Source organism: Delphinus delphis, chromosome 8 (genome assembly GCF_949987515.2).
Source record: "Delphinus delphis chromosome 8, mDelDel1.2, whole genome shotgun sequence".
Classification (NCBI taxonomy): domain Eukaryota; kingdom Metazoa; phylum Chordata; class Mammalia; order Artiodactyla; family Delphinidae; genus Delphinus; species Delphinus delphis.
In genome coordinates this window covers 95,830,672-95,848,152 of record NC_082690.1, presented here as the reverse complement: position 1 = coordinate 95,848,152, position 17,481 = coordinate 95,830,672, and the positions used below count along the sequence as shown (strand labels likewise).

At 47.8% G+C, this 17,481-nt stretch overlaps 1 long non-coding RNA gene across 4 annotated transcripts in view; it reads right to left on the bottom strand.

The window, feature by feature from the left end:
• LOC132429187 (uncharacterized) overlaps positions 1 to 16,882 on the bottom strand; it is a 163,025-nt gene extending 146,143 nt beyond the window's left edge. For 3 of the 4 annotated variants that reach the window (XR_009520310.1, XR_009520312.1, XR_009520311.1), the window contains exons 1-4: positions 16,755 to 16,882; positions 15,918 to 15,969; positions 12,228 to 12,479; positions 5,605 to 5,744 (exon numbers count right to left, since the gene is read on the bottom strand). This is a non-coding gene — a long non-coding RNA (uncharacterized lncRNA). Of the gene's footprint in view, positions 1 to 4,723; positions 5,020 to 5,604; positions 5,745 to 12,227; positions 12,480 to 15,917; positions 15,970 to 16,754 lie in introns of those variants that run through there. The other variant, XR_009520313.1, reaches the window with a different exon arrangement.
• Between the last annotated feature and the right edge of the window lie 599 nt (positions 16,883 to 17,481).

Sequence of the window (17,481 nt, the reverse complement as noted above, 5' to 3'; positions counted from 1 at the left end):
GCTGGCCTGGCTGCTTCTTTCAAACGAGCAGGGTATGCCGGATTGTGAGGGCTCCATGAGAGAAGAGAACCTGCCATCAACCGGGCACAGTTTGCACAGATGCTCTGAAAACACAGACCTGCTCCAGAGAGCAGCTCCGCAACTGGAGCCACAGCGCCACCTTCAGGCTTACATCCACCTTGCATTTTCCCTGCAAAACCACTTCTGGACTGCAGGGAATATGCGGGGGGCTCAAATCCGATACACTAATCCTGCAAGATGTTGTGCTGCTGATATGCTGAGACAGATGAGCTTGGAGTGGGAAGAAAGACCATTGCTAACAAGTATATTGATGCCAGGGTGTCGGGGCCGTGCTCCAGGCAGAAACTGGCAGAACTGGAAGCCAACCTTCCATCTTAGAGACAGGGAAACTGAGGCTCAGGGACCTGCCCTCAGTTACCTAGTGAGTTGCAGGCAGAGCTAGGATGCTCTTAAGCATCCCATGCCTCTCAACTCGGATGGCTGTTTACCTGTTAATTCCACAACAATTGCGCTGTGTAAGAGATAGCTGCCATGAGCCTGCAACACACACCACAGAGTGGTTTCTTCTCACTCTGAAGGACCAGAAGATGAGACTGAAGATGCAGCTGCAGATGAGCATCAGAATGTGGGCTCCATGGAGCCCAAAGAGAGGCCTCTGCTCTCATAATGGATGTGAAGGGGTTTCATTCATAGGAGTCACCTACCTTCCTACATACCCTCACACACGGCCTCTCCATCTGGCAAACTCCTACTCCCTTTCGTGACCTACTCACAAACTGCTGTCTTGTGAGGCCTTCTCTGACCCATCCTCCATGCCCGTGGACTCCATCATTCCTGCCTTGTGCCACCCCTGTACCTACTTGAGACATCGCTTATTGGAGGGATCCCCCTATATTAGGATGACTTGTGTGTCTATTTATCTAGATGGGGAATTCTGGCCAGGAACCAGATCTTATTCTTCCCTGTGTCTCCAAAGCCCAGCCAGAGCCAGGCACAGAACAGGCAGGTACTAAAAAAGTGATGGATGATGGATGGATGAATGGATGGATGGAGGATGGATGGATGGATGGATGGATGGATGGATGGAGGATGGATGGAGGATCGATGGATGGATGGATGGATGGAGGATGGGTGGATGGATGGATGGATGGAGGATGGATGGATGGATGGATGGATGGATGGGTGGATGGATGGATGGATGGAGGATGGGTGGATGGGCTGGAAATGGGCTAAGTCTAATGGATGGGGTATCACTCTTTTATATCCTAGAACAGTAATGGCATCTGTTCTAAGGAGACATACATCTAAGAGCTTCTGTTTCTATGCCAACGCCAAAAAAGCGTAACTGCAGAGGTACGTGTGAAGAGGAGTGGTGTGTTGACATCACCTGTTAGCCCGCCCTTCTAACTACCTCTTTCTCCTGGTTCCCCAGGGAACCTGGTGGAATTCAGACAGAGATTATGGTGGTATCGTTCCTGGGATGCCTGTACCAGAATCACCTGGAGAGGTCATTAAAATGCAGGTTCCTGGGCCCTGCCCTCAGGGATTCTGACTCAGTAAGTCTGGGGCAGGGCCTGGGTATCTGAATGTTTAGTTAGCCTCACCCAGGTGATTCTGATGCATAGGTAAGTTTGGCCACCACTCACTAAAGAGGAACAGCACACAGGGACATGCCAGGAATTGCCTTTGCTGACTGGCCCATCCAGAGAGGTTGAAAATTGACCTGAAGTCCCACAGATATTAGATGGCAGGAAGCGCCTGGAGAGTCCTCTGACACCTAGAGGCCAAGAGGGAAGGAAGGGCCTCTAACTCCTCCCACCGCCACCCCTAAACCTGGCCCCAGCCTGAGGAGGCTGGCACACTTGCTGAAAAGATGGCCTTCCCCTACCCCACAGGACGCTGTGAGTAGGGCCTGCCTTGTGCTCCCTGATCCCTCGCAAAGCCCGGAGTGGCAGGGTTTACTCCGTGTTTACCAAGGCAGAGAAGCCAGCAGCTGTTTTCAGTGTCTGTTTCTACCTAAACAGAGCTGTCGCTCCCAAACACGGGCTCTGCCAGCAAACATGACCAGACCTGGAACGCTAGCCCCAGTTGTGTTCAGGCTGGAAAGAGCTTAAGGATGATGACGGAACCAGAAGATCGTTCTGGACCCGAGAATGGCCAAACATGTTGGCAACTCTAAGTGGGTGAGCAGCCCTCCCAGGCCAGCTGGGGAGCCCCTGGAAGGAGGGGAAAGGGCCCATCGGAAGGCAAAAGAAAACATACACCATCGCCCAAACCCCTGTTTGTCCCTGTGTTCCAACAGGACCTACCCTCCGGCCATACTGGGCCTTTTGTTGAGCACCTACTATGTGCCAGGCCCTGTATTTGGTGCCTTACTGTTTTGGTTCATCCTCACTATAACCCTCAGGAGACAGATAATATCGTTATGCCAGTTTCACATATAAGGAAACTAAGATCCAGAAAGATAAAGTGACTTGTCCAGATCCTGAGCTGGTCAGACTAGCTGCAGAGTCAGAACTTCAATTCAGGTTCCTCTGCTTTTTTCCAGGTTCCCTTGCTGCCCGCTGTGCTATTCTCCACGTACAGCCCAGGCTGTCCGGCCTCCCTGCCTCTGTCCACGCTGCTCCCTCAATGCAGAACGCCTGGCCCCTGACAGCCCCTGAACAGCCTCCTCCTGCTTCTTCAGACCCAAGTCACAGGCCGCTTCTTCCTCAAAGCCCTCCTGGATCCCACCTCCCATGAGTAGAGAAGTTAATTGCTACGTTCCCATAGCACATTGCCGGGCCAGTATACAGCCGCATTTTCACCTGCCTTACAATCGCTGATTTCCATGACAATCTCTCTAGATTTCAGTCTCCAACCCTGTCTCCCCCACCCCCCAGATCCTGCCCACCACAGCCCTGCCCCAGGGCCTAACTCAGTCGTTTTCCCTCATCAGGCCGTCCCTTTGGTGAATCACACAGGTCCACCGCCCACGTGGAGACTGAGTTCAGGTGCCCCCGCCACCACTCTGGCCAGTGGCTGCCATCACCACTGAGGGCAATGCAGTCCATTGGTCTAACGGGTGAGCACTGAATTCTAAGCTAGAAGACCTAGGTGTGAGACTTGGCTCTGAAACTCATTCACTGTGTGGCTTTGGCTAAGCCACTGGGCCTCAGGGTCCATCTGTAGAACGCGTGGGTGGATGGAAGAGAGGAGCTCTCTGTTCATGGCTCTGTCAAGCACTGACCATGCATTGAATGGAGCATCCCCTCTGGGGCATTTGCATCCTTATCAAGGATCTAATCCACTGAGCGCTCAGAGAGGCCATGGGGCGCCTACCTGATGGAGACAAGGCAGGCTCAGCCAGAGCAGGGGGTTCTCACTGCGAGTGAGAAGAGACAAATTCGGGTGGGTCAGCTGAAGGGCCTTGCATCCCAGAAAAGGACGGTGGAGCTGACGCTGTGGGCGCTGATCCCTCGCAGGGAAGGACAGGGAAGTGGAGGTTGGGACCACTCACCTGGCACTGGTGTGGGGGGTGATGGGAAGGGAGCTTCGCCCTCCCTTAGACACCACTCAAGAGCCTGCTCGCTGTAGGAAGCCTGGTTATCAAACGACCAGGTGCTGGGCCAGTGTTAAGTGGCAGCAGGATTGAGTAGGGAGAAGTTCTGAAAACATCTCAAGAATCTCTAGGACTCAGTGACACAGGCAGGGAGCAAAAAAGGAAGCAAAAAGATGGCCCAGAGGTTTGATCCTGGGGTGATGAGGTCTGGAGAGTGATGGGCAGACACACCTGTCGAGGAACAGGCTGAGGGCCTGGGAGGCTGGTGTGGAGGGGAGGGGAGGGGCCCAGGACAGAACACCCGGCTTCCAGTCTCCTCTCCTGCCCTTTACCTCGAGCAGGTCACTGTTCCAGTCTGAGCCTGTTTTGTCATCAGTGAAATGGGGGGAAGGATCCTGCTTACCTGACAAGGACGATGTGAGGCTTTCGGGCACGAAGGTATGTATGGTGCCTTGCATGAGAAGGCACTCGTAAACAGTGATGAGCTCGCCACCCATTTGTATTCCACAATGTAATAATAATAGCTAGCATTTATTGATCCCTTGCCATATATGCCAGGCGATGTCATAAGTAATTTGTTTATCATGATCTGAACTCTTCTTACCCCCAACTCTACAAGACCCCTTGCATTTTGTGGATGGTATACTGAAGATCAGAGAAATTAGACAACTTTCCCCAAATCCCACAGCTGGAAAGGGGCAGCCACCTTCACCAAGTTTAGTCAGCACCTACCAGGTCCCGGGCACTGGCGGGAACACAAAGGGTGTACAACCTGGCTTAGGTCTTCAAGGTACCTCCGGGCAGCTACCAGCCTACAGAGGAACAGGTCTCTATGAGCTTTAAACATTTGTTCTGGAATTCTATTCTCTCTGCTGTGAATGTTGCTAGACAGGGGACAAATATCTCCTGGCTTGACTCTCTGCGAGCTGGGCACTGGGAAGGGATGTCAAGCCCTGAGACCATTGTTCACGGTCCGTGGCTGCACCCACCTGCCCGCCTTTTATCCAACTTCTCTGGGTGCCATTATTCAGGCCTGAGCCATCACCAGGAGCTGCAAAGCAGTTAATTACAGAAGTATAATCCCCTTCGTCACAAAGAGCTGATCTCCTAGGGTTGCGAGAAGATAAGACTTATGCCTCTTTCAATTCCTTTATTCTCTCATCAACATAGATTCATATTTCAGCTTCCCGCATCGGAAACAAAAAAGGAAACCTGCTCAGCCCACTGCTGCTGGAGAGAGATAAATTAGGCTACACAAAGAGCCAGTCCTATAAACTCAATCTCTTTCCCTTCCTTTCATGTTGGTGATTATAAACAGAGTCAAGGGCAGTTGAAATATATTCCTCTGCCTGCCTGCCTGCCTCGTCCTACTCAGAGAGAGGAGACAAGCGCAGCGATAACAATCCGATGGTACCGGGGGAAGAGGGGTGCAGGCTCCTGCGTGATCTGACGCCGGCCTGGTGAGCAGATCAGATAGAAAGACCTTTGTTTCTTGCCACTCCCTGGTCACAAAATTGTTTCAAAAGGCCACAGAGAGAAGCTGGACGCTGTGCCACTGTGAATGCTTTCGTTTTCTTGATGGCAACGTGTGCAATGCTATTTGCTCAAAAGAAAGGGCCTTGCGATTTGGCGGCCCACGTGGCGGGACGGTGCCAGGGCCCCCGGCCAGTTTTAGTAATGTAGACACAGGTCGGCCAGCGGATCAGACCGCAGAACAAGGCCAGTTTTAGCAGCCCTGAGGAACAGATTCCAGGCTCTTCAGAGAAAAAAGAGCCCACTTACTGAGAGCAGTCCCCAGTGAAATGATATTATCCGTCTACATGGCAAGCGGGGTGGGTTCTTTTGATCACTGGCATTGCCTTTGCACTGCTTGTGTTGCGTTTTCGGGCTTCGCTGGAGTTACTAACTGTCGAGGGCTCCGCTGGCATGGGAGGAACAGGGGGACCACAGAAATGAACTAATTTGCCCAAGGAAACAGAGCAATTGGTGTCAGAACTGGGGATGACAGAGATTCTGATGGTAACAACTGACCAGGCACTTACCGCAGGGTGTCAGGCACCTGCCGACTCCCAGAGTCCCCGCGCCAAACTGCCACGCGATGCTGCCTCGATGTGCTCCTTTCAGGGGTCCTGACTCTCCTCAGAGGCTTTTCAAAAAGTTTCTGATTGGGGGAAGGGAAAATCTAATTTTTGAAAGATCAGAAAGGGAGAAAGGGAAGAAAAGAAACTGAAAAACAAGAGCCAAGTTGGTCTCTGCAATAAATGTCATCCCACAAGATGCAAGACAAGACTCTTTAATAGACTTGCAGATTCAATTATCCCTTTATATTTCCAGCAGACTGGTCGTCGTCTAAATCATTCTTTCCCTGTAAACACACCCTAATTCACCAATAGAATAAAAACAAATCATGTTTGAAAGCCGTGTCGCTTCTGAGCCACCACTCTTCAAAGACACACACCTCGTCCCCGGCTCCCGAGGGAAGAAGGTTAATAAAAGGCTTGGGCACTGTCTCCAGTTCAAAGCCTGGGGCCCGTCTCACAGATGTCTAGGAAGTGCGCTAGGAGGCTGAGGCTGAATCAATCTTTTCCATTCTGGGGCTTTTAATGGCTGTTTGCCTCTCTGCTCCTAGACACCCTCCCTCAAGCCTCCAGAGGAAGGACAGTAACTCCTGCCTCTGTCTGGATCATTCCGGTTATTTTTTCCAGAAGCCTTTCCAAGTGTGATATCGCAGGTGAACGCCAACACCGTCGATTCTCTAACAGCTGCCAGTGGAAGGACACGGCCCACCCAGCCCCAGTTTTCTGGGAAGCCTGGCCTTTCTACGGGGCTGCACCTGTCTCGCCAAGAGGGGGACCCCAACCCTGCGCGGCGCCTACCTGTCAACTAGCTCCTGAATGAACTTCCCTTCTCAGTCCATTCCTCTCCAGTGTGTTTTCTTTCTTTCTTTAGCTTTCATCATTTTTTTAAGTTATAAAAGTAATACCTGCTCTTTGTAATACACTATTCAGTTGAGTTGTGCAAAGAAGAGGTTTCCTCATTCTTCTATAATCCAGTTCCACATTCCTGAGTAGTCAGTTACCAACAGTCTCATGTGTGTCCCTCCACATGTTTCTTTTGGTTCATGTAGATATTAAAGATTACCTGGAACCCAATTTTTGCCTTTATTTGCAAATATGGGATCAAACCATATATATTTCTCTACAACTTACTATTTAGAATTAACAAAAGAGCCTGGACACCTTTTCAGGTCAATACAGAGACGCTGGGTTCATTCTGCTTAATAAGGTTGCATGCATGAGATTATGTAGCTGGCTGTGCCATAACTTTCCAAACCATCCCAGAACCCTTGGCTCTTCCAGACATTATGTCTCCTGGGTATCGTGGTATTATATAATGCCTACCCCTCCTACCTATGAAAGCCATGGCTTCTCTCTATTTATAAACCGTCCATCTTTGGCAGGGCCCTTTCCAGGCTGGCCCAGCCTTACTCCTATGATGTTACCAAAAGCAGTCCCTGACAAGGGAGTCCTGGCCTTTGAGGCTGGACTCAGACAGACTTATAAAAGCGGGTTTCACTGCCATGAAACCTGGACCTCCTTTTGGCAATGAATAAAACATAGAAGCATAAGTAAACCCTTAAGACGTCATGAGCAGGCATGCAAAAATACTACGTGTAGTCCTAGACGTGACTACAATACCCACCAGAAAGACTTCAGAAAACAGTCCTTGAGAACACAAAAAGAGGCTGTTTACCAAAGGACGATTTTTATAATGCTCTTGCTGCATTTTATTAGAGCGGGAAGAGGCCTGCAGTGGAGAAGGCTACAGAAGATTTCTGTGCTCACTGAAACTGAATGCTAAAACAGCCTGGGTCCGAAACGTTTCAAAACTGGAAGTAAATTCTCAGAGGCAAACTGCTTTTCTGGAGCTCTTTTATGGAAGTCACATCCAAACAGTTTTAGAAATCAAAATGAAATCTTACAAAATGTCTTAGGAGTTTGTATCCTTAGAACTAGTGATTTTTTTTTCTGGGACTCTATCCCAAAGAAATAATCAGCAATGCCAGCAAAGATACAAGTCAAAGGATGTTTATCCCAGCATTACTTATAATGAAAAATAGAAAACAAGCAAAATGGTCTACAACAGGGAAACGTAATACTGCACAGCTATTTAAAAAGATGTGCACAGGGGCTTCCCTGGTGGTGCAGTGGTTAAGAATCCGCTTGCCAATGCAGAGGACACGGGTTCAAGACCTGGTCCGGGAAGATCCCACATGCTGCGGAGCAACTAAGCCCGTGCGCTACAACTACTGAGCCTGCGCTCTAGAGCCCATGAGCCACAACTACTGAAGCCTGCATGCCTACGGCCCGTGCTCCGCAACAAGAGAAGCCACTGCAATGAGAAGCCCCCACACCGCAAAGAGGAGTAGCCCCCACTAGCCGCAGCTAGAGAAAGCCCGTGAGCAGCAACTAAGACCCAACACAGCCAAAAATAATAAATAAATTAAAAAATAATAATAAATAAATAAAAAGATGTGCACAAAGCGTTGAATATTACGAATGAATGCTTATGTTATGATGTTAGTAAAAAAGAGAGATAAACTGTATATTAAAACTGTGCAAAGGGCTTCCCTGGTGGCGCAGTGGTTGAGAGTCCGCCTGCCGATGCAGGGGACACGGGTTTGTGCCCCGGTCCGGGAGGATCCCACATGCCGCGGAGCGGCTGGGCCCGTGAGCCATGGCCGCTGAGCCTGTGTGTCCGGAGCCTGCTGCTCCGCAACAGGAGAGGCCACAACAGTGAGAGGCCCGCGTACCGCAAAAACAAACAAACAAACAAACAAACAAAAAACTGTGTAAAAATATACATAGAAAACACTGGAAGGAAATACGTCCACCTACTAACACTGGTTATCCCTGGGTGATAGAACGATGTGTTATTTTTCTCCCTTTTCTCTTTTACTTTTATAAAAAATTTATAAACTTTTCTAAAATGAGCCTGCGTTATTTTTATAATGGACTAAATTAAATAGTTTTAAACTACACACAAAAGATAGAACTGACTCTACTATTTTGGGGATCACGGGGGGGTATGTATGAGAAGAGATGGGGTGGCTAAAGTTAAGGGTTTTCTGGGATGGGGGGCAGGGATGAAGAAAGTCCCCCCACTTTCTGGCATCTTTAAGAGTGTGGGTCTTAAAATGAAATATCTTCTGCAGAACAAGCAGCAGAAGTGTCAAAGGGATGATACTGTCAATTCACTCAACATGTAGTGTGCACCTACTGCATGCCAGGAACTTGGGGAAATGACCAACTTCGCATTCTAGTTTATTAAAGAACAAGGCTACACTTCGTCCCCGTCACCATACATGTAGCACACTGATTATCTTGGTTTTCTCTCTATTGTTCTCAGAGAGTCAAACAAAAAGAAAAATGAACAAGTTGTGATTTGCAATGGATTCAAGAAAGAACATGTTGGAAGCAGCCCCAGGACCTTCAACTGACTCTGCTAAGAGCGTGTGTGGTTTTTTTTTTTTTTTTTTTGGTACGCAGGCCTCTCACTGTTATGGCCTCTCCCGTTGCGGAGCACGGGCTCCGGACGCGCAGGCTCAGTGGCCATGGCTCACGGGCCCAGCCTCTCCACAGCATGTGGGCTCTTCCCGGACTGGGGCACGAACCCGTGTCCCCTGCATCGGCAGGCGGACTCTCAACCACTGCGCCACCAGGGAAGCCCCAGAGTGTGTGTTTTTCATTAGAGACAGCTCGGGGAAAAGATGCAGGCAGGCAGTTATCAAACTAAGGTTTGTAATTTCTGCTGTCTGTTCTGAAAGTTCTTGACTGATCTCAGCAGGACCATTAAACAGTTATTAATCCATTCATTCAGCAAATATTTATTGAATACCTACTATGTGTTAGTGCTACTCCAGGCTGGGGGTAGTGCAACAAATCAGAGTCCGCCCCACTGATAGCACTTATATTCTAATTCAGGAATAGGCAACAAATAAAAACAAAAACTACAATCAGCCAAGTCATGATCACTGCTATGGAAAAAAATAAAATAAAACCAGGTTACGAGAAAAGTCTGTTCTCTAGATAGGGTATTTTAAAAAGTGCTCCCTACAAAGGTGACATTTGAGCAACTATCTGAATAAACTGATTGAGTGACATGAACATACAGAGTAGTTTGCTATGTTGAAAGAACAAGTGCAAAGGCCCTGAGGTAGGAATGCAGCCAGAAAACCAATCTGGCTGGAGCACTGTGAGTGAGTGGATAGAAACTGAAGTCAGGGCTATAGCCAGGAGCCAGATGGTGTAGAACATGGTAAGGACTTCAGATTTTATTCTAAGAGTAAAAAGGACCCCTGGATGGTTTTGTGATGGGGGAGTAAAGTGATCTAAGTTTAAAAAGATTACTCTAGGTACCATATGGGGGATGAGAATATAAATAAAAATTCAGACTAGAAAGCTATAGAAGAAATCTAGTGAAAGATGATGATGGAGATGGTGAGAAGTAGTAGGATTCAGATATATTTTGAAAATGGAATTCACAGGATTTGGGGATAGACTGAATGTGCAGCAAGAACAAACACACACAAAACAAAAAAACATATCAAGGAAAATTGTAAGGTCTTTAGCATGAGAAGCTGAGTAAATGGCAGTACGTTTAATGATATGGGGAACCCTGGGGGAGGACTGAATGTTTTGTTTTGTTTTAAGGGAACATAGTGGATGTTGTTGGTACCCAGCCCACACCCGTAAGCCTTTCCACTTCAGTGCACACTGGTGGACTTCCGACTGCCAGCATTTGCATCTCTTTCCCTGAGAGCTTTCTCCCAAGCTGGAGAATCCACTCTGTGTGCCCAGCACACTTTATGGGAGCAGCCCTCAACCACTGACACTCAGAAGGTAGCGCATAAATATCCCCACTTCCTCCCCTGGTGGGATGGGGCAACAGTGGAGAAATCTGACACGTGTGCTCGACACCACTATTTCTCAGGGTTCACCAGTGGGATTAAGCTCCAGTCACCACAGTATCAGCTTGCTCGATAACACATCCCTTTATTGGCCTTTTCCCCTTTCCAGCTCATTCTCCCCAATTCCCTACCAATGGTTCCTGCACCTTCCAAATAAATTACCTGCACTTGAATCCTTGACTCTGGGTCTGGCCTGGCGATTCGAAACTAAGATGGGGAAAACAAGAGCACCTTCTAATTCCCTACACCCTGTATTTTTTCACAGCCACTGACCATCTCACCTTTTGGTTATTCTTTCTCATCATCTCTACTAGAACAGTAGTAGCAGAGTCAAGATAATCAGTGAACCACATGTGGTGGAGATAAAATGGAGTAATTTTAATAGGCCAGCTCGCCAACTGATCTCCCCCCATCCTGATCCCTGGCCTCGTCTTCTCCAGCCACTAAGTTCAGCTACTCCACTTTGCTTTTGCATTTTCAAAACCAATAAAAAATAGAAAGCACAACGCCTTATGAGACCATTTAGGGAGATGTCAAAATGGAAGAGGCAGGAGAATGACAGACCTTTTCTGTCCCCTCTTTCACTGGACAGTTCAGTAAATGCCTTGTGACATGAAGACCACAAACTATTATTAGCAGCAGCAGCAAATGCTATTTATTGAGCATTGACTCTAGGAGGAACTAAACTCTCTCATCAAAAGCCAGGGAGCAGGGAGACCTGACTTGCCGTATGCCATACCTCCTGGGGAAGCATGCTTGTTTGTAAGGTAACATTTTAGATGTCACAAATGATTCAGAATCATCATTTTCCATTTCCCTTCTGTTGACACGGACTGACTGTGGGAGGAGGTGGTTTAAAAAAGCAAAAGCTGCGGGGCTTCCCTGGTGGCGCAGTGGTTAAGAATCCGCCTGCCAATGCAGGGGACACGGGTTCAATCCCTGGTCCGGGAAGATCCCACATACCGCGGAGCAACTAAGCCCGTGCGCCACAACTACTGAGCCTGCGCTCTAGAGCCCACGAGCCAAAACTACTGAAGCCTGCCGCCTAGAGCCCGTGTGCCACAACAAGAGAAGCCACCGCAATGAGAAGCCCACGCACCACAACGAAGAGGAGCCCACCCTCGCCACAACTAGAGAAAGCCCACGCACAGTAACGAAGACCCAACACAGCCAAAAATAAATAAAATAAAAAATAAATTAACAAAAAGCAAAAGCTGCACAAAGACCCTTTGGTTTGAGCAAAAATGCTTGTTACAAACGCACTGCTGTCAGTGACCATCAGGCATGAGGTGATCACGAGCATCCTTTCTACAAAGGAGAAGTCAACAGACACACAGCTCCTCACAGGCGGTGAGGATGCTGAAATCCAGCCCCCCGGGCGGATCAAGGGGTCCTGAAGACCTTGGAATCCATCACACTTCAGTTTAGCCACTTACTAGCTGGTGACTTTCGGTATGTTATTTGGCCCCTTTGAGCCTTGGTTTCCTCATGAACTAACTGGAGAAAATACACCCACTTCATAGGGCGGCTGAGATAAATCATGGCCAGCAACAGCAGAGGAAGCACGCCATCGATCTCAGCTCCCTTCTCTGGTGAACTATTTGCGCTGAAGGCAGCCTGGCCAATCTACTGTGACTCAGTAAAGACCTGAGAAAACCAGCTCAGTGATTGTCAGAAAAAAAGGACTAGACCCACCAGTAACGGTTCTTCCCCGGGCCTTCTGCGCTTCTTCCGAAGGCCTCCTCTGCTGGAGTACGAGCTCTTCCTGAACACGTGTCTTAACGCTTCAGTATCCTCAGCGCTGATTACAGTGCTTGGCCCATAGGAGGGGAGCAAGCTTGGTGTCGTGGAAATAGCACACTTCTGAGTTAGACAGGTCTGGGTTCGGGTCACAGTTCTGCCACGTGCCTTTGAGCAACTTGCTTCCTTAAACCTCAGGATCCTTATCTGTAACATGGGTGATAATATCTACTTTAAAGTGTTGTATGAACTAAGATAACAGATGTAGAGCCTAATACCAGTGCCTGGCAATTTGTAGATACTCGAAATTCAAGAGTTAGCCTTTATTAACAGACATTTGCTGAATGAACTCATGGATAAAAAGAACTGAACTCCATTCAGTTAACAATGTACACACTCCCCGCCCCAGACATAGTAGAAACACGCCATATCACATTTTCCTTTTTGTCTCTCAAGATGTAGCCACAGGTCTTTCTTATAGTAACAAAGATTTCTGCAAAACACACCACCTGCCTCTCCTCCAACCCAATGTGCACATAGAAGGAAAATCTGGTTACAAATAATGCTGAGGGAGTCTCACAACCTCTCCCCCCTCCAAATATATTAATTACAAATGGAATTCTCCACTTTACAGTGAAAGACCTGACAGACACCACCTAAACCAAGTGATCAAGGTTATCACCAGTAAAGAAACATACTGGCGGCATGGACCCCGATATGGTACACTGAGAAGGACACATCATTGCTATGAAGGTTTCTTGCAGAAACTTCAAAACCCCAGTCTAGTCATGAGAAAACATCAGGCACGTCCAAATTGAGGGACAGTCTACAAAATAATGGACAAGAACTCTTCAAAAGTGTCAAGGTGATGAAAGACAACGAAATAAAGAGGAATTGGCACAGGTTGGAAAATAGGAGACATGGAAAATGAAATGCAATGTGGGACCCTGGATTGGATCTGAATAAAGTTTGCAGTTCAGTTTTTTTTTGTTTTTTTGTTTTTTAATGTTGAGGGCAGCCTTGAAGGGGAAAAGGACTGACAAGAGGTTCAACCGAGGGGTGAATGGAAGAGAGAAGGCTAATCCCAAGAATTGGGTGACCAGCTGGGGGTGAGAAAGTTTTATCAAAGGATTAAAGTCTAAGCTCCATTTTTTCCGCATTTTTTTAAGCCTGAGTGCCAGTGATAGTCCCTTTCTCTCCTTCATCCCCAGCCCCTCCCATCCACCTGAGTCAGAGAACAAATGTGAGCCATCTCCACATAGTTTCATAGCAGCATAATTTGCTCCTGACATTTTCATCAGTTCTCGATATAAATATTAGACGGAATAATGTGGTAAAGTGCTTCTTAGACAAAATATGTCATTTAGGTGGAATCACCAAATTAGGATGTAGCCTTCGGTTCGAGGTTTTCTAAGAAGTAGCCCCCCTTGCTCCTCAGGGAGGAGGGGACCCCACATACTTAATTTCAGTTAAGTCGTAAAGTTACACAGGAGTCCAACTAAGGCTTTCATTTTATATTTGAGGAAAACTGGGGTCCATGGAGGGAAAGCTGCTCAGGTTCACCCGACGGGGTGGTTTAATAGAACCACTGCAGGATGGCATGTTGCCTTCTCCAAGCTGCTAGTATTTACTGCAGCCTTATTGTCCCGACCAAGAAGGAGACCAGCTTACAAGCATTACACAGCAGCAGACATGTGGGCCCCACCTAGACCTCTGATTCAGACTCTTTAGACACTGTAGCCTAAGCATCTCTAGCAGGAAAATGTTCTGGAAGATACAGGTACAACATAGCAGATGCTGAGAGCCGCTGTTCTTCAAGCTGGACCGTGTGTGGCTACGTGTGTAGGCACACGCACATTTTAGGATTTCTAGGCTATATCTGAAGAGCTGCACTCTATCATTTCCATGTTCCTTCACTGATCCCCTGCCCTTCCCCCCTCGGACAATGTTCCTCTTGCCTCTCTCCATTCTGTGTCCTTGCCCGTCTCGTGTCTTAAGGTCTACTCTAAGTGGTATTTGGTCCCCTGACCTTTCCCAGCCTTCCTATGATGAGATGGTAACAGCTTGGTGCCAACAGAATCCATTCATTCATATATTCTTTCATTCATGTATGGGAGACTATTTGGGGCCCTGGAGATAGACTAATACACAAGAAAGACCAGATCTTTACCTCCATTAAGTTTACATATTAGTAGCAGGAGTTAGTCAATAAACAAAGGATGAAAGATACAAGAAGATAGCCATCATGAGGAGTGTTGGGATAAAAGTGAACCAGGATGATGTGATAGGAAGTAACAGGAGACTAGTTTGGGTGGTGAAGGAAGGCCTATTTGAGGAGGCAGCATTTAAGCTGAGAGATTCGGCTCTGTACACACCTGGGGTTCCAGGCAAAGGGAATAACTAGTGCAAGGGCCCTAAGGCAGGCCCAAACTTGGCAGACTGAAGAAAGACAGACAGTGTGGTGGATCACAGTGAGTGGAGAGGTGGAGAATGGTCACAGACGAATCCAGATCAGGTAGGGTCTTATAGGGCTCAGCAATTAGTGTGGGAAGACAATAATGGGTGGTTCTAGGTAGAGAAGTTACAGAATCTAATATATGTTTTAAACAAACATTTTGGCTGTTAGGTGGAGGATGGACTGGGGAGGGGCGAGCGTTGGAGGAAATGAGTCGTGAGATTAGAAACAGGGAGACCAGATTAAGGGGGCTTGCAGTTAACCAGGTAAAGGATGATGGTGCCTGGGTTAGAAGGTAGAGATGTGAACAGCAGATGGTTTTTGGATATGTTTTGGAAGAAAAGCTGATTGAACTTGTTGATGGACAAGCTGTGTGGCGTGAGAGGAAGAGGGATTCAAGATTATTCTTGGGTTTTTGCCTTGAGCACATTGATGTGTGGTGTTACCACTGGTTAAAATAAGGAACTCTGGGAGGGGAAGAGGGTGGAAAATGGAAATGGAGAGTTTTATTTTAGACACATTAAGTTTTTGATATTAATGAACTAACTGAAGCTTCCATCTCCTACTTCATATGTATCACCGGACACAGGACTATGAGATCCCAAACGTTGCCTTCCTTTTCAATTGCTTGTTAAGCAGGAATAAAGTGAAACATAACTGAATAAAATATTCAGTCTTTTGTAAAACACTTTTCTGTTCAGAGATTTGGTAGCAGAGCCACATCCTTCCTGGGCAGGCGTAAGCAGCCAATCAATCATGGTGTCACAGCAAGCAATTGTTCAGGGGGCAAACTAGTTAAAAATTTAATCCCACGATTTTCCTCTTAATCTCTTTTTCCCATAGCTTTGATCAATGCCCACAAATACGATATAGCAGCACTTTTCATTTAGATAAATGACTGAGTGGGGTACCTAATTAGTCTGTTTGTTATGAACCAATTGATAACTAAAATGACATGCTAATTACTAAAAATTGCACACTAATTTTGAAAGCACTTTATTAGCGCAAAAGCTGTATTCCTGCTATCAAACGAAATGTCCTTTCTATTTACATTCATCAATTGTTCAAACCTACTTCTCTTGACTTTCTAAAGTCAAGTCTCAGCGTGCTGTGTACGTAAACAGTGCGCTTGAGAAATGTCTGCTCACCCTTACCCCACGCTATAACACAAGCAATAGCGAAAGTTGTACCAATAGGAAGATTCCACGAACTTCTCAGCTACTTGGGAGCTTCTGCTGTACCCTGACAAAACAAACAAACAAACAAACGATCAGGCCACGAACCACATAAAACAACTAAGCAAAACTGAATGTGGGGATGTGATGAGTAATTGAGAAAGGGTGAATTTTGCAGCCCGTTCCAATGTGTCAAGGTCATTGCTGAGGACGATGGATCATGGCTCTGTTCACTAGATCTGCAAGTCGGGGGATATTCATTTGGTGACCATCTTTCTTATCATCTATAGCAAAATGCCTACTGCTTTCAAGTCCCACAGCACCTCTCAGGAGCCAAAATCCTTATGTTTCTTCAAGTAAAAGACATCATTTTAAAAATAAAAGTCAGTGGCTCTGGTCTCCTGCAGTCTTTTCAGCCCCCTTTACAGTGCTTCCTCCCCTTGGGTTTTCACTGCCATTTCAACAAAGGGTGAGAAAAGTGAAGAACGGTGCCGGCCACTAATGAAAACCAATACGGACCCCTTCTCTTGCTGGACGTGGCCCCAGAAACAGGAGGAACGTTTACCAGCAGGTGTGAGTGGTGGCTGGCTCGTTTCACGAATAAATCTTAAAGGAGAAGAAAATGGTTTTCAGGTTGCTAAGGCCTGTGTACGCACACGTTTTATGGAGATAAGTCCTGGTTACTAAGCATCATTGTGTCTGCCCGCATATTGCATCAGCCACTTCCAACAGCCCGATGATAACCTGTGCCGGGGTCAGTTTTCAACTTACTCATACTTGACTTGTCTCCCGGCCAGCTCCCCCCGCCTCCGTCCCTCCCCTCTCCTCCCTCCCCTCGGCCCCTCCTCTCACCGACAGGCTGCTGGCCGCTGGGTCAGGCAGAGCTGGAGCTTAGGCGAGAATAGAAGAGAAAAGGAACAGAGACCCCTCGCATTGTTAGCTTCCGAGGGGCTCCCGGGCAACCGGAGAGTCAATGGTACCGGCTCAGCACCGGAAACGGAAGTCGGGCGCGGGGCTCGGTCGCTGCCACGTTGCGTGTGGCGGATGGGATTGCCGAGTGGTACTGAGCTCCTGCTGCAGGGAAGAGGGGGCAGCGCTGCCTCTCACGCTCATTCTCTCGTTCTGTCGTTCTAACGAGTATTTACTGACCTCACTGGGTGCAGGGCAGTGTGCTGTGCTGCAGAGCCCAGTGAACAGGACCCACAGGGTGCTTTCGTTCCTGACAGACACGGAAGGACTACCCACGTGGTGCCTGCGGAGGGTTTGAAGCACGAGGCCCCAGTTGGTCTAGGGGCATCTTTGGAGGCTCTTTGGACTTTGGTTACTTGGGCTAGGGCCACAGCGTAGAGAATACAGGGAGGGAGGTTTGTTGAGGTGGTTGGAATGTATGCCGTGGCAGTGGTGGATTGGATGTGTGGAATGTGGAGACTTGGGTGACAGCCAGGCTTCTGGGCTGATAGCTGGGTGAATATTGGAGTTACACACACAGGAAGGGGACACAGGAGGAGAAGCAGATTTGTGGGAATAGTTTGGTTTTAGACGTGTTGAGCCTGTGGGACCCACTAGTGCAGAAGCTCAG